General features: G+C 43.9%; 1 protein-coding gene across 1 annotated transcript in view; it reads right to left on the bottom strand.

Moving 5' to 3' along the window:
• TOP2A (DNA topoisomerase II alpha) overlaps positions 1-27,684 on the bottom strand; it is a 210,549-nt gene that overhangs the window by 160,729 nt on the left and 22,136 nt on the right. The window lies entirely within an intron of this gene.

Genomic DNA, 27,684 nt, shown 5'->3' with positions numbered 1-27,684 from the left:
TTCCTCCTGAAAAACCACCCCTCCTCAACCCCTACTCATTAGAAATGACTCTCCATATCCCCTCCATCCCCACCCCCAGCCACTGGTAACAACAAGTCTACTTTCGTCTTTTACAGACTTGCCTAAACTAGACATTTCACATAAATAGAACTATTCGCTATGTGGCCTTTGTGTCTGGCTTCTTTCACTTAGCATAATGATTTCAAGGTTCACTCATGTTGTCATATATAACGATACTTCATTCCTTTTTATGTCTCAATAATATTCCATTGTATGCCTATACTCCATTTGGTTTATCCATGATGAGCTGGACGTTGGGGTTGTTTCCAGTTTTGGGCTATAATGAATAATGGTGCTAGGAACATTCATATACAAGTTTTTGTGTGGATGTATGCTTTTTCTCTAGAGAACATGCCTACGAGTGAAAATGTTGGGTAATATTGCAACTACATGTTTAACATTTCAAGGAACTGTCAAGCTTTTCCCAAAGTGGCCTCACCATTTTTCATTCTCATCAGTAATGTACAAAGGTTCTACATCCTCAACAAAACCTGTTCCCTTTTTTTTTTTTTTTTTTGATTCTAGCCATCCTAGTGGGTGTGAAGTGGTTTTGCTTTGTGTTATCCTAATGACTAATGACGGTGAGTGCCTTTTCATGTGCATGTTGGCCATTTGCGGGTTTCCCTGATGGCTCAGTGGTAAAGAATCCGCTTGCCAATGCAGGAGACATGGGCTCAGTTCCTGGGTTGGGAAGATCCCCTGGGAAAGGAAATGGCAACCCACTCCAGTGTTCTTGCCTGAGAAATCCCATAGATAGATGAGCCTGGTGGGCTACAGCCCATGGGGTAGCCAAAGAATCAGATAAGACTTAGCGACTAAACAACAACAACACAATGTTGACCACTTATAAATTTTACTTGGAAAAATGTCTATTTAAATCCTTTGACCATTTTAAAATTGGATTGTTTGCTTTTTTACTGTTGAGTTACAGGTGTTCTTTATATAGTCTTGATACAAAACCTTTATCAGATACATGACCTATAAATATTTTCCCCCAGCCTGTGGATTATCTTTACTTCCTTCATGGTATCCTTTGATGTACAAAACTTTAAAATTATGAGTCAAATTATTTTTCTTTATTCACATTCTTTTTGTGTCATATCTAAGAAAACAGTGCCTAATTCAAGTCCATGAAGATTTATTCTTATGCTTCTTTCTAAAAGTTTTATAGTTTTAGTTCTGACATTCATTTTGAGTTAGTTTTTGCATATCATGCATATTCCCTTCTATTCCAAGTTTGTTGAATTTTGTTAGATGACTTCTCTCTGTCCATTGAGATGATAATTTTTGTCCTTTATTCTATTAAATATGGTGTATTATAGAGACAGACTTTTAAATGTCAAACCAATGTGAATTCCTGGGATAATTCACTTGGTCATGGTGTATAATCTTTTTTTTTTTCTTATGTATGTTGCTAGATTTGGTGAGGATTTTTGTTGAGGATTTTGGCATCTATAGGGGATATTGGTAAGTAGTTTTATTTTCTTGCAATATATTTTTGTAGTTTTGGTATTGGCTAAGTCTAGTTGAGGCTTTGTCAATTTTGCTGATCTTTTCAATGTACCAACTTTTGGTTTTGTTGACTTTCTCTATTTTTCCTATTCTCTATTTCATTTAAATAAATATTTCTAGTCTTTGTTACTTTCTTCCATTTTTTTGAATCAGGTTTAGTGTGTTCTTCTTGTTCTAATTTCTTAAGGTAAAAGCTTAGGTTCTTTATTTGAGATCTTTCTTCATTTTTCTAATATAGGCATTTACATTTAATAGGCATTATAAATTTCTCACTAAGTACATCTTCAGCTATATGCCATAGGTTTTAAAATCTTTAATTGGGGGTGAGGATAATTGTTTAACAATGTTGTGTTGGTTTCATCCCATAGTTTTTTATATGGTGTGTTTTCATTTTTATTCATCTCAAAGTATTTTCCAGTTTCTTTCCCTGTGAATTCTTCTTTGACCCATTGATTATCTAAGAGTGTATTGTTTAATTTCTGCATATCTATGAATTCTTCAAATTTCCTTCTGTTATTGACTGTGGTCAGAGAACATACTTTATATGATCTCAATTCTTTAAATTTATTGAGATTTGTTTTATGTCCTAACATATGGTCTATCTATGTTCCATGTGCACCTGAGAAGAATGTGTATCCTGCTGTTGTTGGGTAAAGAGTTCTATAGATATTTAATAGGCCCAACTGGTACATAATATTGTTCATGTCCTTTATTTCCTTATTGATCTACTGCCTCATTGTTGTATCCATTATTGAAAGTAGCATATTGAGGTCTCTGACTGTGATTGTTGAATTGTGTATTTCTCATATTTCTCCCTCCAATTCTGTCAATGTTTGTTTCATTTATTTTTGGTCTCTGTTGTTTAGGTGCATGTCTGTTTACTTGTTACGTTCTCTGGATGGATGACCCTTTTTATCATTATAACATATCCTTTGTCTCCGCAAACATTTTTTGTCTTAAAATCTATTTTGACTGATATCAGTATAGCCTTTCCAATATTTTGAGGGGTAAATATTTGCATATTTTTCCATTGCTAGGATATTTCCTTTCTCTCTCTGCTTCTAGCACCCGGTGGCATCCCCAGCCATGGCTGCATGTTTTTGAACCCAGAGTCCATCAGCCAACCCCTATCTCTGTGGTGCCAGCATCTGATGAGTAACCTGCACTTTAGTTCCAACTCCTGCCCTATTTTCTGGGCTCTGGTAGCACTACCTTTTCCTCTGTTTCTCCAATTCTAGGGATGGTGGCAACTTCCTGCTGTTTTTAATATCTGGGTGGCTTCACCATCCTCTGTTTGACTTATCAGCTCTTCTATCATCTGTGTAACTGGCTCCCTATGTTAAATTCCTTTTGTCTGAAATACCTAGAGCAGGTCTTCTCTTTTTTGCTTCCACTCTGACTGATAGAAGATGATACCTATTCCTAAGGAGTTTAAGGCACAGTAATCCCTTCTTTCCATGGTTTTTCTTTCTGTGGTTACAATTATCTGTGGCCAACCATAGTCTGAAGATATCAAATGGAAAATTCCAGAAAAAAACAATTCCGAATTTTTAAATTGCATACTATTTTGAGTAATGTGATGAAATCTTGCACTGTCCTTCTCTGTCCCACCTGGGATCCCCATTGACATCACCATGGCTTGATGATCTAGGATCACTTGAAGCAGACAATACTGCTTCTGATGATACCTCAACAGTAGAATAATGCTATGTTACAGTGCCATGTCATTCACCTCACTTGACTGTATCAGGTAGGTATTTTATCATCTCACATCATTATAGGAAGGAGAGTGAGCACACTGCAATAAGACATTTTGAGAGAGAAAGAGAGAGATCACATTCACATAACTTTTGCTACAGTATATTGGTATACTTTTTCTATATTATTGTTAGCTATTTTTGTTGATCTCTTACCATGCCTAATTTATAAGTTAAATTTTATTATAGATACATATGTATAGAAAAAAATATAGTAAGTATGATATATAGAGTTTGGTAATATCCATAGTTTCAGGTATCCATTGGGGGTCTTGAAACATATCTCCTACAGATAAAGGGGGACTACTGTGTAGAAAAAGTTAAGGCTAGATTGCATCCCTGTTGCCTACAGTTATGACTGAGACCAAGCATGACATGATGCTTTACCTAAAATGAGGGAAGGAAATCCAAGGTTGAATAGGGCTGGAAGAAAGGTGGACAAATAGAATAGCTTTTCTTCGCCCCAAAGATATGAAGAACATTTAACTGGGATGCAGGGCATTAAGCCAAGCTTTTCACCAGTTCTTTGTATGATCTTGGGTAGGTTGCTTCCCCTCTCTGGGCCTCAGTTTTCTCAAGTACGAAGTGAGGATATGGATTGCCTAGGAGATACCTAAGCTTTGGCATCTGAGACTCTGAAGTGCAGAACTTTCTTGTGGCATCCTGTCCACTGCTTAACCAGTCTCTTTTATTCCAAATCCCCCAAATGGAGACCTGAGAAGCCCTCATGGAACTGGAACTTTCCTTCCATTCTAAAGATTCTGGCTGCTCCCATCACTGGTACTTGGAGGCTGCTTACTTTTAAAGATATAGACAATCTTTTGCACTAGGTGGAAAAGACTCTAGTGGGTTATATCTGGGTAGGGTGTTGGCAAGGAAGAGCAGAGCAACTTCAGTTTGGAACTATTCTAGAAGCTTCCTCCTGAGGTCTTTTTTCATGTGCCAGATGGTTCTAAGAAAAATTGAGCTTAGAGGCAGAAGACCTGTGTTCCAGTCTTCCTCTGCTGGAATGTTTTATGTGGCTTCAGACAAGTCAATTCCTCTCTCTGATTCTTGGATATCCACCTGAAAATAATGAGATTGGACCATATAATCTCCAGGCTCCTTTCTCAGGATAATCCTTATTGTCTTCAGGGATTTTCTTGGTTCTCCAGCCCCATATAGGCCCCAGAGAAGACCCCAGATCCCATCCACAGGATACAGGGCAGGAAAGAAGAGCTCTGTGGTAGATGTGCCATGTTCTGCAGGGATAAAGGAAGCATCCTGATTCTGATCTTCTCAGAAGACTCAGCTGGATGCTACGCTGTGGTGCCCACCCCAGACCTCTGCTCACTGTCCTTACCAACCTCTCCTACTCTGGCTGTGTGGACATGGCACACTTTGGGCTGGAGGCCTTCAGTTTCAATTTCTTAGCTGATCCCTGAGCAAGGCAATGGGGATTCCCTAGTATTTCCCAACACTCTGAGCTTCCCCTCCACATGCTAGCATTCAGTTAGTGACCATTCACTCTTTCTGAGAGGGACAATATAGGAGGAACCTATGACTTTCCAAATTGCATCCCATCCTTCGAGGTCCAGGCAGGCCCACCTTCTCTTTCTTTCCTCCTTTGAATACTCATAGCACTTAACTTCAAGGACACTCAAATTGCCATTTATAACAACAGCATGGGAACTGTTGTCTATTCAGGCAGAGACGTTATGCTTCTTGGAAGAAAGATTGTGCTGTGTACATTTTTGGCTGGTCTTTGTATTGTGCCAAACAATGCTGTGATTTTAAAAATATATTTTTAGGGCTTCTACGGTGGGTACAGTGGATAGGAATCCACCTGCCAATGTGGGGGACACGGGTTCGATCTCTGGTCTGGGAAGATTCCACATGCCTTGGAGCAACTAAGCCTATGTGCCGTGAGTACTGAGCCAGCGCTCTAAAGCCCCCAAGCCGCAACTACCGAGCCCACCTGCCGCAACTACTGAAGCCTGTGTGCCTAGAGCCTGTGCTCTACAACAAGAGAAGCCACTGCAATGAAAGTCTGTACATGGCAGCGAAGAGTAGCCCCCACTCACTGCAACTACAGAAAGCTGGCACACAGCAACAAAGAACCAGCACAACCAAAAATGAAAAATCAAGTAAATAAAACATGTATCTAATATCATTCACTTACGGGTGCCCTGGCTGTTATCCTCTGTCTCAGCCCACTTGTTAAGACCATGTGTTGCATACCTAGGAAAAGATTTAAAGCCAGTCCCTTGAGACTGCTGCTTCTTTCCCTCTGGGTAATCTTTTTTTAAAAAAATTATTAATTATTTTTTTAAATTGTCTGGAGAATCTTAAAAGTCAAAGCAGGGACTCTGGAAGTGAAACCCCTTACCAGTGCTTAGGTACTGGTTTCTGTACCAAGGACTTCTCCATAAGAGAAGCAAATGCATCGTGCTCACTTTTATCTGGGGCATCTTTGTACCACTTGGTCTATGGTTTTCCAAAGATTGATTGCCTTACAGAAATGGAGGCAGTTTGGGACTGAATACCTAATAAACAGATGCTTAATGAATATTTGATTGATTGATGAAATGATTTCAACCTTTTTCTTAGGTGACACCACTTCTTCCAGCTCTCTCTTGGGGGTTCCTTTCTTCTTTTTAAATATATATTAGGAGCTGACTGCAGATTCTAGTCTCAGCAGCAACTTGAATAAGACCTGTATCATGGCAGAGCAGAGAACACCTTGCTGCCAGGAATAGGCCCTAGGACATCCATATTTCCTCCTCAGTGTCTTCACTCACTCATTTATTCAACAAATATTTGATAAACACTTATATGCCAGGCACAATGCTGGACTCTACAGATACGAAGATGAATACCCATGGTATGACCTTGCCAAGCTCATGTGGAACATGGTGGGTATATTAGCTTGGACTGCCACAACAAAATACCACAAACTGTGTAGCTTAAAGACTGGAAATTAATTTTCTCACAGTCAGTTGTGAGCCTGGAAGGCCCAGATCAAGGTCCAGGAGGAGCAACCTCTCTTCCTTGCTAGCAGATGTGTACCTTCTCATTATATCCTTACGTGACCTTTTCTTAGAGTGTGCAAGGCGGCTTGGAGGGGAGAGACAGAGAAAGGAACAAAGAGACACAGAGACACAAATACAAGAGAAAGACACACACAGAGAAAGCTTTCTGGGTTCTCTTCCTTTTTAAATTAATTTTATTTTTGACTGCACTGGATCTTCGTTGCTTTGCGCAGCCTTACTTTAGTTATGGTGAATGGGGGCTACTCCGCATTGTGGTGGACAGGCTTCTCATTGCAGGGGCTTCTCCTGTTGCAGAGCATAGGCTCTAAGGCACAGAGGTTCAGTAGTTGTGGTGTTCTCCATGGCATGTGGGGTCTTCCCAGACCAAGGATCATGTCCCCTGTGTTGGCAGATGGATTCTTAACCACTGTGACACCAGGGAAGTCCTGATAGCTCTTCTTATGAGGACATTAATCCTGTTGGGTTATGGACTCACTTTTATGATTTTATTTAACCTTCCTTCCTTAGAGGTCCCATCTCCAAATACAGCCACGTTGGGTCTTAGAGCTTTAACGTATGAATTTGGAGGGATGCAAACATTCATTCCATAACAGTGGAGGAGATGGAAAAATAAAGAGGCAATTGCCCATAAGCATTAAATGTGTAAAAACAGGCATGGATACATACAGCTGATTCACGTTGTTGTACAGCAGAAACTAACATATATAGCAAGCAATTATACTCCAATTAAAAAAATAAAAATAGTCATGGAAAGGTAGATACTAAATTCAAGATGGGGGTGGAAAAGGGTGTCAATGGAGAGGGATTTTTAGGAGCTGACACTGTGTTGGTAAGGTTTGACTTGTGGTGGACAAAGATCTCAATGTAATATTCTTTATGCTTTTATGAATTCAGTATTTCATAATATTTTAAAAATAATGGAAGACAAAATTAAAGCCCAATGTAATAAGAGCTAACTAATGAGGGGAGGGGCAAGCCCAACATGCCATAGAAGCACACAGAAGGGAATCAGGAAGGTTATGGAAATAGTGCTATCTGAGGGGAGCAGGGGTGACCCAGGAGAAGAGAGGAAGGTGGTGTTAAGAGGTCAGCGGCAAGGGCCAAGGCCAGAAGTCTTGCCTGGCAGACCTTGAACAGCTTGCTCACTTTTCCCAAATCACTCAATTTGGGAGTTGGGGGAACAGGGAAAGCCGCACTGTTTAACCTGGCTTCCTTGCAGGGGAGATGCGTCTGGGGGCCAGATTTCTGGCCTTTGTTACTTGTACAATGATCTGGTTGTGTTTGACACGTGAGATGTATTTTGCTTTGGCTGTGTGTTTGGAGTGAATCTCTCCCTGCTGTTGTGACATGTGAAACAGATGGTGTATAATGTTCGTCCTATAGTTGACTGTTCCCCACTACTCTTCATGTCCGTTTGTCCATCTGTCCATTCACTGGCCCATCATTTACCCAGTAACCATTTACTGAGTATCTGCTCTGCCAGGTATCATGTCAAGAGCAAGGATCTGAACACACAATATACCATGGTCAACTAATAACTGAAGAACATGTCAATTAATGGAAGGCAATGTCTCCACATTTGTATGAGGCTTGCATATTTCCAAGCACATTCTTTAGTCTAATCGCATTAACCATCAGGGTTGCTCAGTTTGGTAGGTTTCAATTTTCTGACTAATGAAACTGAGACTTAGAAGTGTCTTGACTTTTGACTCCAAGCTAAGGGGCTTTTCCTACCATGCCAAGTTGACGTGAGGCATGACCTAAAGGACTAAGGCCATTCCTGGGAAAGATGTTCTCAGATCAGGCTTTCTACCCGCTGCCCTGTTCTCTGAGAATGCGTGCACGGCATACTCATGGGGAAGTCCTGCCCATGAGCAAAGGTTTCTGAGAAGGAGTAGGGAGCAGGACGTGGAAGAGACTTTTATAGTCATTCAATCCAACCATGCACTGATAACCCAGTGACCTTAAGGATAAAGAAAAACTTAGCCTACCATAAACTCAGCCCCCCTATTAACATAAGAAAGAACAGGGTAAGTCTTGTACAAGGCAAGGAAGAACAGAGACCTTCTGTAGAAGGTCTGATCTGGAGAGACCCAAGAGAAGGCAGCAGACCCAGAGTCCCCTGGAGGGAGCCTTTGGTGCAGATGGAGCCCTGGTTGAAGTACCAATTTCATGGCTCAACCCAGAGTCTCCTCTGGCTTCCGGTCCCTCTGGGTTTGTAATTCAATGGGTAAAGTCCCAAACCACGCCTCTAATACTCCCGTCTCCATCCCTGTTTTGTTTCACTTGGGAACAACCAACCCCACTTGAAGCCAAGGTGTGTGGGTCTCCACCAATGCAGGGTAACCCAACAGGCAGATTTAGGATAGATTGGGGGTCCCAGCCAGACAGGGACACCCCCCAAATTTGAGAGAATTTCTATTTTAAACTGACCTAGAAGTTTGCAATCAGAAAAATCTAAAAGAGAAGTTATTTTAATTTCAGTGTATGTGTACATTTTGTGTTGGCTGGTTGGTCTCAGGAATTATATGTGGGGAGAGACAACAATCTTACTAGGTTTGAGGGCATTTGAAGGTCATTATCAGGCCTCAGGCCATTAAGAGGGAAAGGAGCAGCGGGTGAGAGGTGAGGCGTTGTCAGGCTGCAGAGAGAAAGGAGGCCGCTCTCCAGGAGGAAGAAAAGGGAAGGAGGACTGGCGGGAAGCCTCAGGTTACCCTGACACCTGCTGCCACTGCTTGGTGGTGGTTTCCTGCCTCTTGTCGGGACGTGCCTGCACAGAGAACACAATGACAAGAAGATGCTTCCTGTTTTGCTGCGTGGTTCATTGTGGGGCATCAAGAGGCAGGGTTTATAGGTCTGTGTTTTTCACGTTGCCAGGTTCCCTGAGGAAAGCGGTGGGGGCAGGTGAGGATGGGGATCTGATGGCAGGTTAAGGGAAAGCAGGGGGCAGTTTATTCTTCCAGAATTGCTCAGCAGAACCTCACACCATTCTAATTTTGACCCCTAGAGATGGTGGGGCTGGCCACAGTGTCTGAATGTAGCCAACAGCTCTAGGCTGGAGCCCCTGTGTGTGGCTGCAGGTTGCCCAGAATCCCTCGTGGGCTCCTTTTGTTCCCTCAGTGAAACCCAGTGTTGCCATCTGTGGTGACCTTTGTCTTGGCAGGTGGCGAGGGTGATCAGGAACTTGGACTGAAATAGCCTCTGTGGTGAAAGCAGGAGGCAGGAAGTGATGTCTGGTCTCGTGACAATTGATGAGTGAGACATCCAGTGGGCCCCTACCCCCTCGGACAGGCCCGCCACTGGGCCGGTGTTGCACATGTCACAGCTGAGTCTGTACATTGTAGGTATTAGAAAGCCCAGGTGGCTTCATGCTTGCTTCACTTGAGACTGCTTGTTGTGGTAGAAATGAATAAGGGGTTCTGGTCTCGGTTCAGCCAGCCATTTTCCAGGAGCACCTCATTGCTTGCTTCTTCACCTGGGAACTGAACCAGAGGACCTGAGATGTCCTCTCTGGTCATCCACATTCGAGGAGTCCATTGATCATCTCCTGGCGGGGCTGGGAAAGAGACTCTGTCTGCTTCATCCTTTTCTTGTGCTTTCTTCAGGGAATTCAAAGCCCTTCTCTAGCCTGAGGCTATCCATTTTGTATTGCCACCATTCTGGACCAACTTTGAGTGCCCTCAAGAGCGAACTCACTTTCCTTCTGGGCTTTTCCAGATGCTCTTCTCTCAGGCTAAGATGCCTCTGAATCCCTCCTCCCCTGTTAGACTCAAACTCATCATTTGAGACCCTGCTCAGAGAGCCCTCACCTCCTGGAGAATTTCTGATGCTCAAGCCCGCATCATTCTATTCACACTACTACTGTCCTAGCATCTCTCAGTCTAATTTGTATGACCGGCATCTATACATTTTTCTCTCTCCATCAGGTTGCAAGTAGTTGGCAATTTATTTATTTTTTGGATGCTTAACACAGCACTTGGCATATTCTTGGTGCTCAACCAGTAGACTGAAGCATCTTTTCATTGATTTGACCCCAAACAGGCTCTACCTTGAGCTCATGAAATCATGCTCACTCCTTGGTACAGCCAGAGAGGAGCTGGGCAGAGAAGGGCAGCTTAACGGGCATATAGCTCGGACTACCTGCTCCTGCTCCTCAAAGGTTAGTGTCAGCGTTGGCTTCTGAATAAAGCTCCTAGGATCCCAGCTCTGGGGAGGCTCCCAAGCCATTAAGGCAAGTTCCCAGTTTCCAGGATCTTACCTATTGTTTGAGGGAGGACAGGAGCTAATACTTACTCAGCACCTACTGCATACCAGACCCTGAATCTAGTATGCTTCACTTAATTTCACAACAGTTCTGTCAGGAGAGCCCTGCAGATGAAGAGACTCAGAGAAATCAAGGTCTTTCCCCAAGAAGACGCAGAGCCAGTAGCAGAGAGCAGTGAACGGAGCTTCCCTATGCATCCCCACCCTACACAAATTTGAGCTGGTGACCAGGAACTCAACTTCACAACCACTAAAGGCCTCAAAGTCAAACGTCTCTGCTGTCACCACACCAGCAAAAGTGGAAGCCCCCTGCAGCCCCCACCATACTCCTGAATCAAAATCTTCATGAATGCTTCTGACTGGTGGAGAGTAGGTCACGTGTCCATGCCTAGCCGCAAGGGAGACTGGGAGTTTGAGTTCTTGACTTCTACTTGGGGAGGCAAGACCATAACAAGGGAATTTTTTCCAGAAAGAAAGGCTATTCATACATAAGATGATGGGCAGCTACAAACATGACAGATGTACTCTACACCGACTCATTGACTCAAAGTCTCACCAAATAAATTTGTTTTAGAGACCTGAACACATTCCTCTTTCAAATCTTGCTCCTTTCTTAAAATGTGGTTTGAAGAATTTTTATTATATAAGTTTTTGAGGTACAGTTTGCATGCAATAAAACCCACCTATTTTAGTGTACAGTTCTGGGGACTTTTGTGAATGCATACAGTTCTGTAACCATCACCACAAGCAAGGCACACCATGCAACGATTTCATCACACCCCTAAATCCTCTCATACATCTTTGTAGTCAACCCCTTCCTCCACCCGCAGCCTTTGGCAACTACAGATCTGGTTTCTGTCTATACTGTCTGGTTTTCTAGAGCAAAGACTTTTAAGAGCAAAGGACAAAAATAGAGCTGAAGAGATTCTATGTGTAAATATCAAAGGACAGGTGTTAGAGTCTCCCCTCCTTGGCCTCTGTCCCAGGGAGAGACAAAGATGATTGCAAATTGATTAAAATGGTCAAAAGTATAATTTTCTTTCAAATGTCGAGTTTAGGGGTTAATTCAGAAAGAAGGATGAGGCAACTGTTGTGGTCCCAGCTCGCTGCATGAATTCTCACTTGGAGTGACAGACAAATGGAAGCTCTGACCAATACAGTGCTGTCCGCAGTTCCTTCTAACTGCACCCCTCTTTGTCACATGAAGGATGGGCCCACAGTCAGTCAAGTGTCTCCACTTCTTCGTCACCCTCCAGGTCCCAATATCCAGAATCCCCCAGGCTCAAAGCTGGCCAAAGGCCAGCTGTGCATGGGGATGGTGGTGTAGACAGAGCTTACGTGGCAGGCCGGGGAGTAGGAAGGAAAAGGGACTGAGTTGCAGGTCCTGGGCTGGAGGCTGGTAGGAAGCTCTCCAAGGAATCTGAGAATTCTAAATTTAAACATGGCCTTTGAGGTCATTATAAAATATACGTTACATGATGGAAACATACTTTCAAAATGGGATAGAACCTATTTTATTAATACTTGCCAGTTTATTGGCATACATATCTGGCATGTGGTATGCAGGTTTCTACGATACCCTTGGCTGGCCCCTGCAAATGTTGGAAGCTGGCCTAAGAAAACTCTTTAAAAAAATTGAAGTATAGCTTCCCAGGTGGTGCTTGTGGTAAAGAATCTGCTTGCCGATTCAGGAGTCATAAAAGATACCCATTCGATCTCTGGGTCAGGAAGATCGTCTGGAGGAGGGCATGGCAATCCAATCCAGTATTCTTGCTGAGAATTTCACAGACAGAGGAGCCTGAAGGGCTACAGTACATAGGGTCACGAAGAGTTGGACACAATTGAAGCTACTTAGCATGATTTATAATGTGTTAATTTCTGCTGTACAACAAAGTGATTCAGTTGTACATTTATACACATCCTTTTTTCCATGTTCTTTTCCATTATGGTTTATCATAGAATAAATGATCTGGCTATGGCTCTCTTAGTAGAATCTTGTTGCTTACTTAATAAAGGTCTTGAACCTTCTCAGAGATAGTTACCAGAGCTTCCTGTAGGCCAGGCTCCCTGGTCAAGTCCTGTGCTCCTCTCCGGAGGTGGTGAGAAGGGAAGGCAAGAGGGAAACATGTGCTGAATGGCCAGCTCTGGGTCTGGACCTGACTTGCGTTCTTTCCCTCACATGACCTCATTTGGGTCTCTCATCTCCACTGCCAAGTGGGTACCACATTGCCAATTTCTAGGTGAGGAAGCACAAGCTGAGTGACATTTGAGTGCCTTAAGTGTCCAAGCTGGGATTCCAACCCAGATCTGTGTCGCCCCAAACCAGCAGCCTCCTACGTTGCTGTTAGAGGGTTCGAACTTGCCTCTGCTCTCCTCCGCACCAGGATTCGAAAGGGGCAAAGAGTCAGTCACTGAAACAGGTTGCAATGAAGCCTATGCACTGCTTTGGGGGTGGAGTAAACCGTAAGTTTCCAGAATCTTCTCTGGTGGACCTGATTTTTATTCCAAAGCAGAAAAGGTCAAAGCACAGGTGGCTAGAGCGGGGAGCGTGCAAACACTTAGGTAAAGAAGATACATGTGAATTTGCTGTGGAAGCAAGAGAAAGAAAGACAGAGAAGGGGAGGGTTTCAGCACAAAGAACTTTGGCTTTTTGAGTCAGTTCTGATTTCAAATCCAGGTCCTGGTCCTGACTAATTTAGTGTGACCGAGTTGCTTAACTACCCAGAACCTCAGTTTCAATATCTGCGAAAATAGATCAATACTAGATGGGTTTCTTCTACAAGTCTCTATGAGGCTGAAATGAAGCAGAATCAGTATAGCACAGGGTCGGGGCCGGGGAGCTGGGGGTGAGGAGGACACGTTCTCACAACTCACCCCCCACCCCCATCCCCCAGCCTCTCTCCTGTTGACTCAATCACATGAACCCATTTTGGCATTTTGCAGACTTCTACAGTTAAGAAATCTAAAAATAAATTTGAATTATGGTGGGTTTAGCGCCTGAGGAGCCCTGGCAGGCACTTCTGTGTAAATAGCAGAAGTGAAAAAAAAAAAACAAAAAACAACCCATCTCATTTCTAGTATTTGAAACCTGAGTTAAAGAATCCCTATCGTGTGGGCAACTCATAGTGGAGAGGTAGGTGGCTAGGGGGAAGGTTTGGTGTTTTTCTCTTTGTTGTTTTGTTTTTGTTCCGCGATGATGTGGGGGACTCTCCAGGGATGTGTGTCACAGAGCAGGGAGGGGATGGGGGAGTGAAGAAGGCAGGGCAGGTGGGAAATTTAATTCTGTCCCTGACGTAATAGAGCAGAGCTGGGGGAAGGGGGTGTGTCGGTCGATGGGTAGAAAAGGGGACCCACTCTTAAAGGTCCCGTGGCTGTCATGCCCTTCCAACCCCATGCTCCGAATCACAGTTGGGCAAATTCCTGAATTCATTTTCAGTGAGCTTCTGAAGAAAGGCCATCTCTGGGGATTTGCCTTGTTCCTGAAATGCTAGTACGTCAGAGACTTCGTTTAAAGGGTGTGAGTGAGTGTGTGTGTGAGTGTGTGTGAGAAACAGACTCATAAAAAAGGAAAGTAAGAAGCTGGCTAACTTGACCATGGTCCACATTGATGGGAGTCACAACTTATTCTTTTTAAAAATAATTCTATTTATTTATTTTTGGCTGTGCTGGATCTTTATTGCTGTGTGAGATTTCTCCAGTTGCAGTGAGCAGAGGCTACTAGGGTGCTTGAGCTTCTCATTGCAGTGGCTTTTCTTGTGGAGCACAGACTTTAGGCAAGTGGGCTTCAGTAGCTGCGGTTCCTGGCTTCTAGAGCACAGGCTCAGTAGTTGTGGCAGGCAGGCCGCTTAGCTGCTCTGCAGCACGTGGGATCTTCCAGGCCCAGGGACTGAACCCGTGTCTCCTGCATTGGCAGGCAGATTCTTTACCACTGAGCCACCAGGGGAGCCATCTTATTCTTATTCTTGTTGTTTTTAACAACACTCTTTTCCACCCTTCAAATCTAATTTTTCACTGCTCCTCCAATCCATGTTTTAGAGGCTCAGTGAGATGAAGTGAATTCCCCCACAAGTCCTAAGTGGGAGAGCCTGGGCTTGAACTGGCCGCCTCCTTCTCTGTACAATGCTGGCACTCTGTGCAAGTTAGGCTTAGGTCCTGAGGCTTGGGGAATCCAGGTCTCCCAAAATTTCCCTTATGACCTTGACTTTTGCAACTCTTTTTTAATTTCAATGTTCATTTTAAAATTTTTATTTATTTTTAATTTATTTTTTGGCCATGCTCTGTGGCTTGCAGGCCAAAGATTGAACCCTGGCCCCAGCAGTGAAGATGCTGAGTCCTAACCACTGGACCATCAGGGAATTCCAGGGAACTTTTAAAAAATGGACACACTGACCTTGTATGCCAGTGTCTTCTAGAAAAGGAGTGAATAAGCCAAATAAAACCATACCATACTATGTTTGGTTGGATGGCATCACCAACCTGATGGACATGAGTTTGAGCAAGCTCTGGGAGTTGGTGATGGATAGGGAAGTCTGGTGTACTGCAGTCCATGGGGTCACAAAGAGTCTGGCATGACTGAGTGACTGAACCGAACTGATACTATATTTGGTATTTACATCCATATAGTAGTCTCTGAGTGGGCTTCCCTCATAACTCAGTTGGTAAATAATCTGCCTGCAATGCAGGAGACCCTGGTTCAATTCCTGAGTTGGGACAATCCTCTGGAGAAGGGATAGGCTACCCACTCCAGTATTCTTGGGCTTTCCTTGTGGCTTAGCTGGTAAAGAATCTGCCTGCAATGTGGGAGACCTGGGTTTGATCCCTGAGTTGGGAAGATCCCCTGGAGAAGGGAAAGGCTACCCACTCCAGCATTCTGGCCTGGAGAATTCCATGGACTGTATAGTCCATGGGGTTGCAAAGAGTCAGACACAACTGAGCAACCTTCACTTTCACTTTCAGAAGTCTCTGAAGGTGACTTTGGAGAAGGAAACCAAGCTGTCTCCTGATCCCACCACAAATAAGGGAGTTAAGTGGCAAAAAGAGGCTGTGGGATAGATCTAAAGGTGGTCTTCCTGATTGCAAAGTGAAAGTGAAAGTGTTAGTCTCTCAGTCATGTTAGACTCTTTGCAACCCCATGGACGAAGCTCCTCTGTCCATGGGATTCCCCAGGCAAGAATACTGCAGTGGGTTGCCATTCCCTTTTCCAGGGGATCTTTCTGACCCAGAGATTGAACCTGGGTCTCCCCCACTGCAGGCAGATTCCTGACTGCAGGGGGTTGATAAATGCAGGAGCCTCTGGAATATAGAAGTGACATCTTCTGGTCCCCTGAGCATCTAGTACCTTTCAATATTGGCCAAAACCACCACCTCCTGATGCTCGCCAGTGCCTGTATTCATCTTCTGGATCCAGCTCAAATGCACCTCCCCATCCCCTAGACTTCCTGGCATTGCCATGAAGCATCATGGGCTTTTCTTTCCCTCTCAGTACTGTGACTTTTGTACCTCTATTTAGCACCTATGTAGTTCTCCCTGACTTACAGCCAAGTCCTTGAGTTCCCCCCTGCCCTGAGCTCTCAGAGGGTAGGATCAGTTCTGGTCATCTTTTAAACTGTTAACATTTATTTATCTATATTTAGTTGCGCTGAGTCTTCATTGCTGCTTGGGCTTTCTCTAGTTGTGGTGAGCAGGGGTTACTCTCTAGTTGCAGTGTGCAGCCTTCTTATTGCAGGGGCTTCTCTTGTTGCAGAGCATGGGTTCTAGGGCCCTCGGGCTCAGGAGTTGCAGCACTTGGACTCTGGAGCACGTGGTCTTCAGTAATTGTGGTGCTCCGGTTTAGTTGTTCCACAGCATGTGGAATCTTCCTGAACCATTGATCAAACCCTGTCCTGCTGGGAGCCGGCATATTGCATATTGAGTGAGGATCTGTAATAGCTCAACTGGAATTCTATCACTGCCGGGAGCCAGCGTGAGGCACTCCGCCCATGACAAAGGTCATGAGGAAGGAGGCTCGGCATACGCAAAGGCGGGATCGAGCCTCAGGAGTCCCCCTGGAAATTCTCGAGCATCTACCCCCAAAACCAGAGTCTGCCTACTTTCTGCTTTGTGCTTTCACCTACACCTCTGACTTTACGGGGGGCTGTCTCCCACTACCTCTCTCTGAAAAGAGAGTTAGCTTACAGCTCCAGTTAATAATTCCTGGGTGTGACAGTGTTTAACCTACAAACTCCTTTGGAAATCCTCTAGCCTGCCTGAATAGGTTTTTCCGGCCACATGTGATTGTTCAGAGCCTCCCAACTGTGAGAGGCAGGAGATGTTCTAAACTGCCTAAACACAGATTCCTTTGAGTAGTTAAGAGATTGATTAAAAATTGTATTGGTGAAGGGTTTTTCACTTGTTGGGCCAATGTTTGCTGCTAAGTCTCCATACTCCTTACCTACTGTGTCCTTGGCAGTGTATTGATTGATATAATGGGTGTATAGAAATGTAAAATACAGCTTTGTCCAATGCTTTTTGGAAGGCTGGCGCCTGACTTTGGAATAATCACCTTTAGAGAAAGATAAGTTTCTTAAAATGTTAACAGGCCTCCTGGCCAGAAGATGATGTCAATCACCTGAACTTTTGCATATGATAAGGAAGAAAGCCTGGCTTGCTGCATGGCTCTACCCCTTCCCCCATTATCCTCTATGCATAACTTAAGGTATAAAAACTACTTTGGAAAATAAAGTGCGGGCCTTGTTCACTGAAACTTGGTCTCCCCATGTCATTCTTCCCTTTAACTTCTGGCTGAGCGTCCATCTGGAGCGTGGATGTCCTCTGCGACCATTTATTTGCCTGGGCTTCTAAGACCCACTCGAGAAGGTGTCTAAGGTGGGGCACCTTCCGCTATTCGAGAGGGCGCCTGCGGCCTCCGTGGTCAGAGCTAACCTGGTGTCACGGGTTATATTGATTTTCCGCGTAAACCAAGCCACTCAGCTTCTTTTCTCCACTGAATTTTCTTACTGAGCTATCCTTATTTCAGCCGCTTTTCTCCACTGAATTTCCTCACTGAGCTATCCTTATTCTATTACTCTTTGTATCCTTAATTAAAGTGTAATTAAGCAGTTATTCCCTGACCCTCGCCTAGCCGTCTCTCCTTCGAATACCCTGGATCAGCCGGGGCTGGTCCCCGGCACTGTCCCCTGCATTGGCAGGTAGACTCTTAACCACTGGATCACCAGGGAAGTTGGTTCTGTTCATCTTTACTATTCATATCTAAGATAGCACCTTGTACAGAGTTGATGCTTACTAAGGTATGCTGGATTTTACAACAATGAGTTGCTGCCTGTTGGTGGTGTTTTTTTTTAAAACCTCATTAAATTTGACAAGCAAAATTGATAATATTAAATGCACTTTGTACAATGCCAGCATGCATAAAAATAGGTACTGTTACACTCTTTTGGTAGAAGTATAAACTGGTTCAACTTTTCTGGAGAGTAACTTGAATTACTTAGAATTTTTTGTGCCTTTTGGGCAAATTGTTTTCATTTTATTTTCTCTCTTCTTTCCCCTCCCCTCCCATCTCTCTTCTTTCCTATTCTCACAAGGGGTTATTGAATGGCTTTTCATCAAGTATTGCTACTATTATATTCATGGCAATGTTTTTAAAAATACTAGCAAAAATTTGGCCAATATTAATATGGATTTGAATAAACTATAGTTTACATTTATGATAAAATAACATGTAACCTTACAGTTAATGATATATGAATATTTGTTAACCACATAACCAAGTTTATGCAGATGGTGACTGTAGCCATGAAATTAAAAGACTCTTGCTCCTTTGAAGAAAAGCTATGACCAACCTAGACAGCATATTAAAAACAGAGACATTACTTTGCCAACAAAGGTCTGTCTAGTCAAGGCTATGGTTTTTCCAGTAGTCATGTATGGATGTGAGAGTTGGACTATAAAGAAAGCTGAGTTCCGAAGAATTGATGCTTTTGAACTGTGGTGTTGGAGAAGACTTTTGAGAGTCCTTTGGACTGCAAGGAGATCCAACCAGTCAACCCTAAAGGAAATTAGTCCTGAATACTCATTGGGAGGACTGATGCTGAAGCTGAAACTCCAATACTTTGGCCACCTGATGTGAAGAACTGACTCATTTGAAAAGACCCTGATGTTGGGAAAGAATGAAGGCAGGAGGAGAAGGGGACAAGAGAGGATGAGATGGTTGGATGGCATCACCGACTCAATGGATATGCGTTTGAACAAGCTTCGGCAGTTAGTGAAGGACAGGGAAGCCTGGCATGCTGCAGTCCATGGGGTCACAAAGAGTTGGACACAACTGAGCAACTGAACTGACTAAACAAAGTTATAAAGGCTAATTACAAAATAGGACTCATGGTATAATTCCAATTTTGAAGGAAACAGAAGGATATATCCATGGAAAAATATCTGGGAGGATTTACACTTAAATGTTTTAACCCTTTATTTGGGTGGTGGGATTCCAGGGCATTTTAACTTTCTTTTTATTTCTCTGAATTTTCTCAATTTTCTACCATGAATTTATATTATGTTTAGAACATGGAAAAATACCTTACATTGTTTTGAGTGGATTCTCTGAGTAAACTCCTTGGTCCTCAAATTCTACATATAATGACAGTTTTTACCTCTTCCCTACCATTTTGGTACCTTTTACTTCTTTTTCTTGTCTGATTGCTGTGGCTAGAACTTCCAATACTATGTTGAACAGAAGCAATGAAAGTGGGCATCTTTGTCTGATTCCAGATTTTAAGGGAAAGGCTTTCAGCTTTTCACCATTGAGTATTACATTGGGTGTGGGTTTGTTATTATGTTGAGATACAGTCCCTCTATACCCACTTAAATTGTTTTTAAATAATTTTATTTATTTACTTATTCTTTCTACTTCTTTCCCTTCCCCTCCCACCCCTCTTTTTCCCTCTCCTCTCAAGGGGTTATTGCATGGCTTTTCATCAAGTATTGCTGCTATTCGTGGCGATGTTTTTAAAAACTCTAGCAGGCTGTGCTGGGTCTTCATTGCCATGCGGGCTTTTCTCCAGTTGCAGCAAGTGGGGGCTTCTATCTAGCTGTAGTGCTCACGTTTCTCATTGCAGTGGCTTCTCTCTAGAGTGCATGGGCTTCAGTAGCTGCAGCTTGCAGACTCTAGAGTTCAGGCTTAATAGCTGTGACACATGGATTTAATTGCTGTGCAGCAGTTGGGATCTTCCCAGACCAGAGATCAAACTCATGTCTTCCACACTGGCAGGTGAATTCTTTCCCACTGAACCACCAGGAAAGCCCTAATTTTTTAAATTAATTAATTAATTAATTTTTAAGTCTTTATTGAATTTGTTACAATATTGCCTGTGTTTCATGTTTTAATTTTTTGGCCCCGAGGCACATGGGATCTTCCTGACCAGGGATTGAACCTTCATCCCTTGCATTGGAAGGTGAAGTTTTAATCATTGGACCATCAGGGAGGTCCCCTCCATGCCCACTTTTATAAGCATTTTTTTATCATGAATGGATGTTGAGTTTCACCAAATGCTTTTTCCTCCATCTATTGAGATGATTACATGGTTTTGTCTTTTCTTTCATTGATGTGGTGATCACATTGATTTGTGGTCCTCAAATTCTGAAAACACCAGTAATCACATCAAAATGTAGAAATTGGGGTTAGAAGAGCTGTTGGGAGTTTTCTGGGCCAGAGGCTCTCAAACTTGGCTGGACACTGGAGTCACCCATTAAGCTTCCCAAACTCTGCAGCTCAGTCCGTGCCCCGTGTGGGTAAATCTGAATCACTGGGGTGTATGCGGGCATCCGAGGGTTATGTCTCCCCAGGTGATTCTGCTGTGCAGCCAGCTGTCAGAACCACTGGTGATGAGCTGCTCTCACACAGTAGTCACTAGCCACATGCAGATATTTAAATTTCATTGAAATACAGTAAAATTTAAAATTGAGTTCCTTAGTCACACTAGCCATATTTTAAGCACTCACTAGCCACATATGATGAATGGCTACCATCTCAATGCTGTTCTAGATCTACTCAAATTTCAGCAGAAGAGACTGTGGAGGTTCCTGGCTGGGCTGTGTGTATGCATGCTCAGTCACTCAATCATGTCCGACTCTTTGAGACTCCATGGACTCTAGCCCCCCAGGCTCTACTGTCCATGGGATTTTTCAGGCAAAAATACTGGAGTGGGTTGCCATTTCCTCCCCCAGGGGATCTTCCTGACCCAGGGACCGAATCTGAGTCTCTTGCATCTCCTGCATAGGCAGGCGGATTCTTTATTACTGAGCTGCCAGGGAAGCCTCTCCTGGCAGGTGGGCACCCTTCTTATAGCAACCCTGATATTTGTGAAAGAAGAGGTCCCTAACCCTGCTTTCTCCAGATCTGCCTAGGCTGTAGGTAATGGTGTGCCTAGAAAGTTCTTTCTGCTTTCTCAGGTCTCCTCCATCCTCTTCCTTGAGCACAGGGAGGTTTTCTGCTCCATGATTGTTCTCAAGGACTCCACAGGCCCAGGTCCTCCCGACCAGGCCAGCAGGCAAGCAGTTTACATGGAATCCAAGCGCTCAGTGGGGAGCAGAGCGAGGTAGGTCGAGTGTTTTCCGCAGCTGCTGAGGAAGGTGAGTGAGCCGAGGCAGAATAACAAAAAGCCACTTCAAAAACAGACCAGAAAAGTCAGAGAGCAGAGACAATCAGAGGTTTGAGACACACACACCTCCCTCAAAACCCTGGCAAGAGAGCAAAAACAAGTCAAGGGGGAGCCTCTAGACCTTCTAGTTTCGACACCGTCGCGGTTGCTGACTTTGAGAATGGGGCCTGTCCCAGCCAGTTCTGAGAGGAGCCAGGACCTGAGGCTGTGGGGGCTCAGAAACCTCACCTGAGTTCTGAGAACTGTATGGCCTGGTGGTGGGACAGTCCCTGAGTGTTCTGTGTCTCTGGGAAGACTGGGTGTGTGGGAATGGCAGACTCAGGCTGGCTGGGTGAGAGTTTGGGGGCTGTTTTAACCTAGAGACTAGCTGCCATTTAGAAGCAGAGCACCTCCTGGCCTGGGCTCTGGGACCTATCCCCGGGAGATGGGTGGGGGGAGATGGACACAGTCCATCAGGGAATTCCCATGCACAGGCCACCCTTGTCTAGGAAATTCCTCTTTCAAAACTCAACCCTGAAGACGCCAAGCCAGAAAGGGAAGCCTGGTGCTCCCTTCCCATCCCCAATTCTGCAGGGCAGTAAAGTACAGCACAGAGAGCCCTGGGAATGGAGGACTTGGCTCAATCCCCAAGCACTGTCACTCACTCGCTATGTGATTTTGGGCAGGTCAGTTTACCTCTGGACTGTAGTTTCTTGACCAGTAAATTGTAGGGTTGGTTTAGACCAATGGTTCTCAAGCTGGGCTACTTGGTGGTATAATCTGGTGAGCTACAAAAATAAACGAGATTCTGCTTGTTCTGGGAGACAGCCTAGACATCAGGATTTTTTAAAAAATCCTTCAATGATTCTGCTGTGTAGGCAAGATTGATAACCACTGGTCTATCCAGATTCACAAGTGCATCATGCTTGGGAGTCAAAATTGAGATTCAAATTCCGTATGACTGGCATAGAGCCTGAAAAACTGCCTTTCTCCCAAGCTCCCAGGTGATCCTCATGGATCACATCTTAAGTCATAGCAAGTCTATCTTTAACATCCAGGAAACTGAATTTCAGGCTCCAGCAACTGAGTCTGTTTTTGTTTGTTGTGTTGGTAGCTGACAGGAGTTGCAGATTTCTACCCATAGACATCATTGTTCTACATTCTTTCTTTTTCCTCCCTCTCACATAAGAATCATTTATGACTCAAATCTCACCATTTGAATTCTGACTGTTCTCTCTGGATATGAATCAAACAGGGATCGTCTCTTCGAGGGCAGAAAATGAAAGGTAAAGCCAGACTGTGGTGTGAGTTCAGGGTGGACCATTTTTATTGGAAGAATGGGGAAAGACTCTGTGTAAGCAGATAATAACAGTTAACAAGTGTTCAGCCTCCACCTCCACTGGGCACTCTTCAAGCTTTACACAGTTGTCTCATTTAATCCTCACACCAGCAACATGGTAAGTACTGATCAGGTCCCCCGGTTTACACATGAGGAAGCTGAAGCTTAAAGAGAATCAGAGACTTTTCCAAACAAGGAGCAGATGTGGGACTTGGACTCATCTCTCTGTGTTGACTGCTAGTCCACAAGGTCATGGGCAGTATTTAAGTGCATCACCGACCAGACCGAACTCAATCTAAGCAGATGCAACCAGACTCAACCAGGTTCAATCAGACCCAATCAGACTCAACCAGACCCAGGTTCTTGGCACCAATTAGTTGTTGGTGAGGAGATGGGTGGGTTGGGGTTTACATGAGTTTAGTCTACTTAAGCAACCCCTATACTCACCTTCCCCAAACACCACCGCTCTCCCATCAGAAAAGGTAGTAGTTTTCCACCCTGGGCCCAGGCTTCAAGGCCTTTATCTGGCACCTGGGTTCATAGTAATACTTTTTCCTACTTGATTGCCTGTCTCAATATAAATCTCTGCCATGTGCATCTTTTTCTACTTATATCATTTTCTTTTCTCCATGGGAGCAGGCAGTGTGTCCAGCTCTGTGACTGTTTTATCTTTTTTCTTTTTTGTAGGCTTGTCCCTCATGAGGACCCTAGAGTATTACCCCTCTCCCCCAAAGGATGCTGCATAGAAGACCATCTGAAGCTACCACGATTGCTGCCAATTCTCATCATCTCAGGTTCCACTGGGTTCTCCGCCAAAATGGTAGTCACCAGCCCAACCCAACAGTTTTTCCAACTTGACTCAAACCTTCTTTTCTCATTTCCTGACATCGGGGTTGGGCTGGAGTGGGGGTAGGGAGTGAGAAGGCAAGCATGGAGGCTTCCTTGTGCCTCCACTAAGTCTTGAGTTCCTGAAGACAGGGGCCTTGTCTTCTCTTTTTATATCCCCAGAAGAGAATATGGTGCGGGGGAGACAGATGCACACTGATGTCTATCAGATGAGCGAATGAAGGTGACGCAGGGGCATTTCCTGACGCACTGAACAAATGGTTACACCGATAGTTTGTCCTGCTTGGCCCTCAGGCAGGAGTCACTTGGCACAGGTTTCAGCTTGTGAAGTCCCCGGAACCCTGTGGGCACAGTTACTGGGAAATCTTTCATTTCACCACATCTTCTAAGCTTCTACAGCAGCTCAGGAAGGGGGAGGTTTTCTTAGAGAGCCCAACCCCTTGATATGCTGGGTGGGTTGTTGAAAATTGACCTGGAGAGCAATCAGAAGAGACCCACTACTCTTAAGGGGGCCCTGGCATTGTAGAATGATGGGGACCCCTCTTTTTTATCTTCCAAAGAAGGGTTCATCTTACTGCAGTGGATATTTCTTAAAATGGGGATGAAAAAGATGAAGGGTTCAGTTCACACAGAAGAATTTTCCTCTGCAGATAGTTTTTCTCCTGTCATTAAAAAACAGAAAAGGAAGAAAATACAAAGGAAAGAAATCGTATATGTACCAAGATGCTAAGTGTGCTCAAGAATCTAAAGAAACTTAGAGAAAGACAAATATCATATGATACCACTCATACATGGTTATCAAATGTGGGTACTCGTATGTGGCTATCACTCATGTGTGACATCACTTGTAACTGGAATCTAAAAAAAGCGATGTAAACTAATTTACAAAACAGAAACGGACTCACAGATTTTGAAAACAAACTTATGTGGGGGAGGGGAAGGATAAATTCAGAGCTTGGAATTAACATACTACTAGATATAAAATAGCTTACCAACAAGGACCTGCTGTATAGTACAGAGAACTCCACTCAATATTCTGTCTGAAAAAGAGTCTGAAAAAGAATGAATATACACATACACATAACTGAATTACTTTTCTGTACACCTGAAACTAACACAATATTGTAAATCAACTATACTCCAATAAAATTTACAAAAGGAATCTAAACAGACCGTGTTGGTCAACTGGTCCCAGGGGATTGTTTCTATTTATTCAACTTCTGTTCTTAAGTAAGAAAATACTGCCCATCCAATTCCTTAGGAATTCCTCTTATCTTTTGAATCTAACAAGAAATAAGCCAAGAGAAACCTATCCCCACTGCTACAGTGTCTGTTCCAGTGGGATAAGGTCTGGCACTAGGGGCAGAAAGAATTTAGGAGAGGCCCCCATGAGTTCTAGTGCTGGAGACAGGTGGGCGCTGCTCTAGGTATCACGTACTGTTGTTGACTCAAACTTCTTCGTCTGGCTTCCCTAGGAAATGGTTAATCCATTTACACTGTCTCTTCTGAAAGCATCTTTCATCCCAGCAGGATGTAAATGGCAATTGGTGCTATTTATATCTCCATCTTCAAGAAATAGCTGCCTTGCTTACATTTTATTGCCCAAGTTAGTGGTTTTGATTGTGTGGAACCATGAGGTGGGCCTAGCAGAATGGATTAATCAATCTTGTGTTTAACAAGCATCTTTCTTGAGTGTCTATTGGCTCCTGTGACTTTTATCTGTATGTTGTTGACTTTTAAACTTTTTTTTTTGTTTTGCTTTGACCTCTATCTTTAACATTAAATTCCTATTTTTAACAAAAAAGGAGAGGAAGAGAGAGAGAGAGAGGGAGAAGAAATAGGATGTAAATGATAGAGGGTAGCCTATAGAAATCATTCTCTAATATGTATTCAGTGATTCTGTTTCCAGGTGCAGAAGTTGAGGCCATGAGACGGGTTGCGATTTGCCTAAAGTCTCATAGAAAATCAGTGGCAGAATTCAGACCAGGGCTTTCCCCAAAGGTCCTGGATAGACCCTTGAAGTCACGGCATCATAACTGATTCACATCTTCTTGGGCCCTATTGTTCTACGCAGGAGACTGGTCTTCTCATGGGCAGGGATCTTCCACTTCATCCTCTGTGCGTCCCTGCACCTAGCAGCCTGGTGCTGGTAGGGCCTGGTGGTTCCAGAGGGATATGAGGAGTTAAACTGGGTGGTTAAATTTGACTTTTGAGACTCAGTGGTAAACAGCATGAAGCGAGGCAGGCGGGCCCCACCCCATCCTCTCCACTCAGCTATGTCTGCAAAGACTTGGCTCGAACCTCGCCTTATTTAAGAAGACTGTCTAGACCAACTCCGTCTCTGAATTTTGGAGCAATTCCTGTCTGCGCCTCTTATTTAGGACCCTCTTTATCTGGTGGCTTTCACTGGTGAAGAATCTGCCTGCAACGCAGGAGATGAGGGCAGGAGATAAGGATTGGATCCCTGAGTCGGGAAGATCCCTTGGAGAAAGGAAATGGCAACTCACCCCAGTATTCTTGCCTGGAAAATTCCAACCCATGGTGTCTCAAAAGAGTCGGACACCACTGGGCGACTGAACAATAACAAAATATAAGGATTTATGTGAGGAGGAGGCGGCATTGGTTTTAAGTGTGGGTTATGGTTCTCAAGCCTGTGTTTAAGCTCTGCTCCATCATTTTTAGCCCTGTTATCTCAGGTGACTCCTCTGAGCCTCCATTTACCTGTAATATGGCTCTAGTAACAATTCCTTCCTCTCAGGCTCCTTGTAAGGATTAACTGGGACAAGGCACGAAAAGCATTCAGCGCCGCACCAGGCACTCAGCACATTTTAGCTATTATTGTAAACGTTCACAATGAAATGTTTTGTTTCTCTGCCTTCGTTGAGCATGGTTACCTTACCTGTGACCTGGAGGAAACAATGGGCGCTCGTGGTGGATTGTTATGACAACCAAACGAGAGGCTACATATGAAAATGCTTTGTTAACTCTTCAGGTTTGGGTGTGAAGTGTGACCGCCCCCAAGATCACACAGCTGGTAAGATGTAGCACCCTCCTGGAAAAACCACACCCACCCCCAACACACACACACACACACACACACACAACACCATCGCCAGAAAACATCTAGGTGGTCTGACCCCCCAATGCCATTCCTGTTCCTTGGTTATTTCAATGGCCATTCATTGAGAACTCCCAGGCCTTCTGAACCAGCAGCGGTGGGATAGAAAAAGGTGATTAACATGTGGACTTCACCCTCAGGAAGCTTACAGTGCAGCAGGGGGGTGTGTGAGCAAATGTATTCTAAACAAGGCCAGGTGACACAGAAATAGTAGCAACAGAAAGACAGAGGGAGGGGAAGTTTGGGGGTGAGAGGTGGTTTCATGGCAGGCTTGGCCTTGGGGCCAGTCTTTGGTGGATGAGGGGTGTATCGTTTGCTCTGGTTGCCAAAACAAACTGGGTCGCATACACAATGGATATTTATTTTCTCACAGTTCTAAAAGCTAGAAGTCCTAGATCAAGGATTTGGCAGGACTGGTTTCTTCTGAGACCTCCCTCCTTGGCTTGCAGATGGATGCCTTCTCACTGTGTATTCACATGCTCATTCCACGGTCTATATCCTAACACCATCTCCTTATAAAGATACTAGTCATATTGGATTAGAGCCTACCTAAATGACCTAACTTGACTTTAATTATCTTTTAAAGGCCCTAACTCCAAATACATTCTGAGGTATTGGAGGTTAGGACTTAACCACATTAACTGGGGTGGCAGGGGGCACACAGCTTATAACAAGTAGGATGTTTTCTATTTGCGTGCATCCATGCTAAGTTGCTTCAGTCGTGTCCGACTCTTTGCTTATGGGCTGTAGCCCTCCAGGCTCCTCTCTCCCTGGGGTTCTCCAGGCAAGAGTGCTGGAGTGGGTTGACACACCCTCCTCTATTTTCTATTTACATTTTTCCAATGATAAAAATATTCATAAAACGTAAACTGCTGAAAAGCCCAAGAAGGAAAATAAAACCACTAAGAGATGACCATATCTGTGCTATATATATATATTATATGCTATATATATTTAAAACCTTCTAAAGTGGGCTTATACCTTACGGCACCTGTTGTTTTCAAACCTACAATTTTCACTTGACAAGTATCTGATGAACTTTCCTCCTCATCATTAAATATTCTTCCACAACATCACTTCTAATGGTTGCGTGGTGGTCTATCAGAGTCAGCCAATGGATAGTGAC

Source organism: Bubalus kerabau, chromosome 4 (assembly GCF_029407905.1).
Source record: "Bubalus kerabau isolate K-KA32 ecotype Philippines breed swamp buffalo chromosome 4, PCC_UOA_SB_1v2, whole genome shotgun sequence".
In the NCBI taxonomy this organism is placed as follows: domain Eukaryota; kingdom Metazoa; phylum Chordata; class Mammalia; order Artiodactyla; family Bovidae; genus Bubalus; species Bubalus kerabau.
The sequence above is the reverse complement of the archived record's forward strand: the minus strand, read 5'-3'. Positions and strand labels throughout refer to the sequence as shown.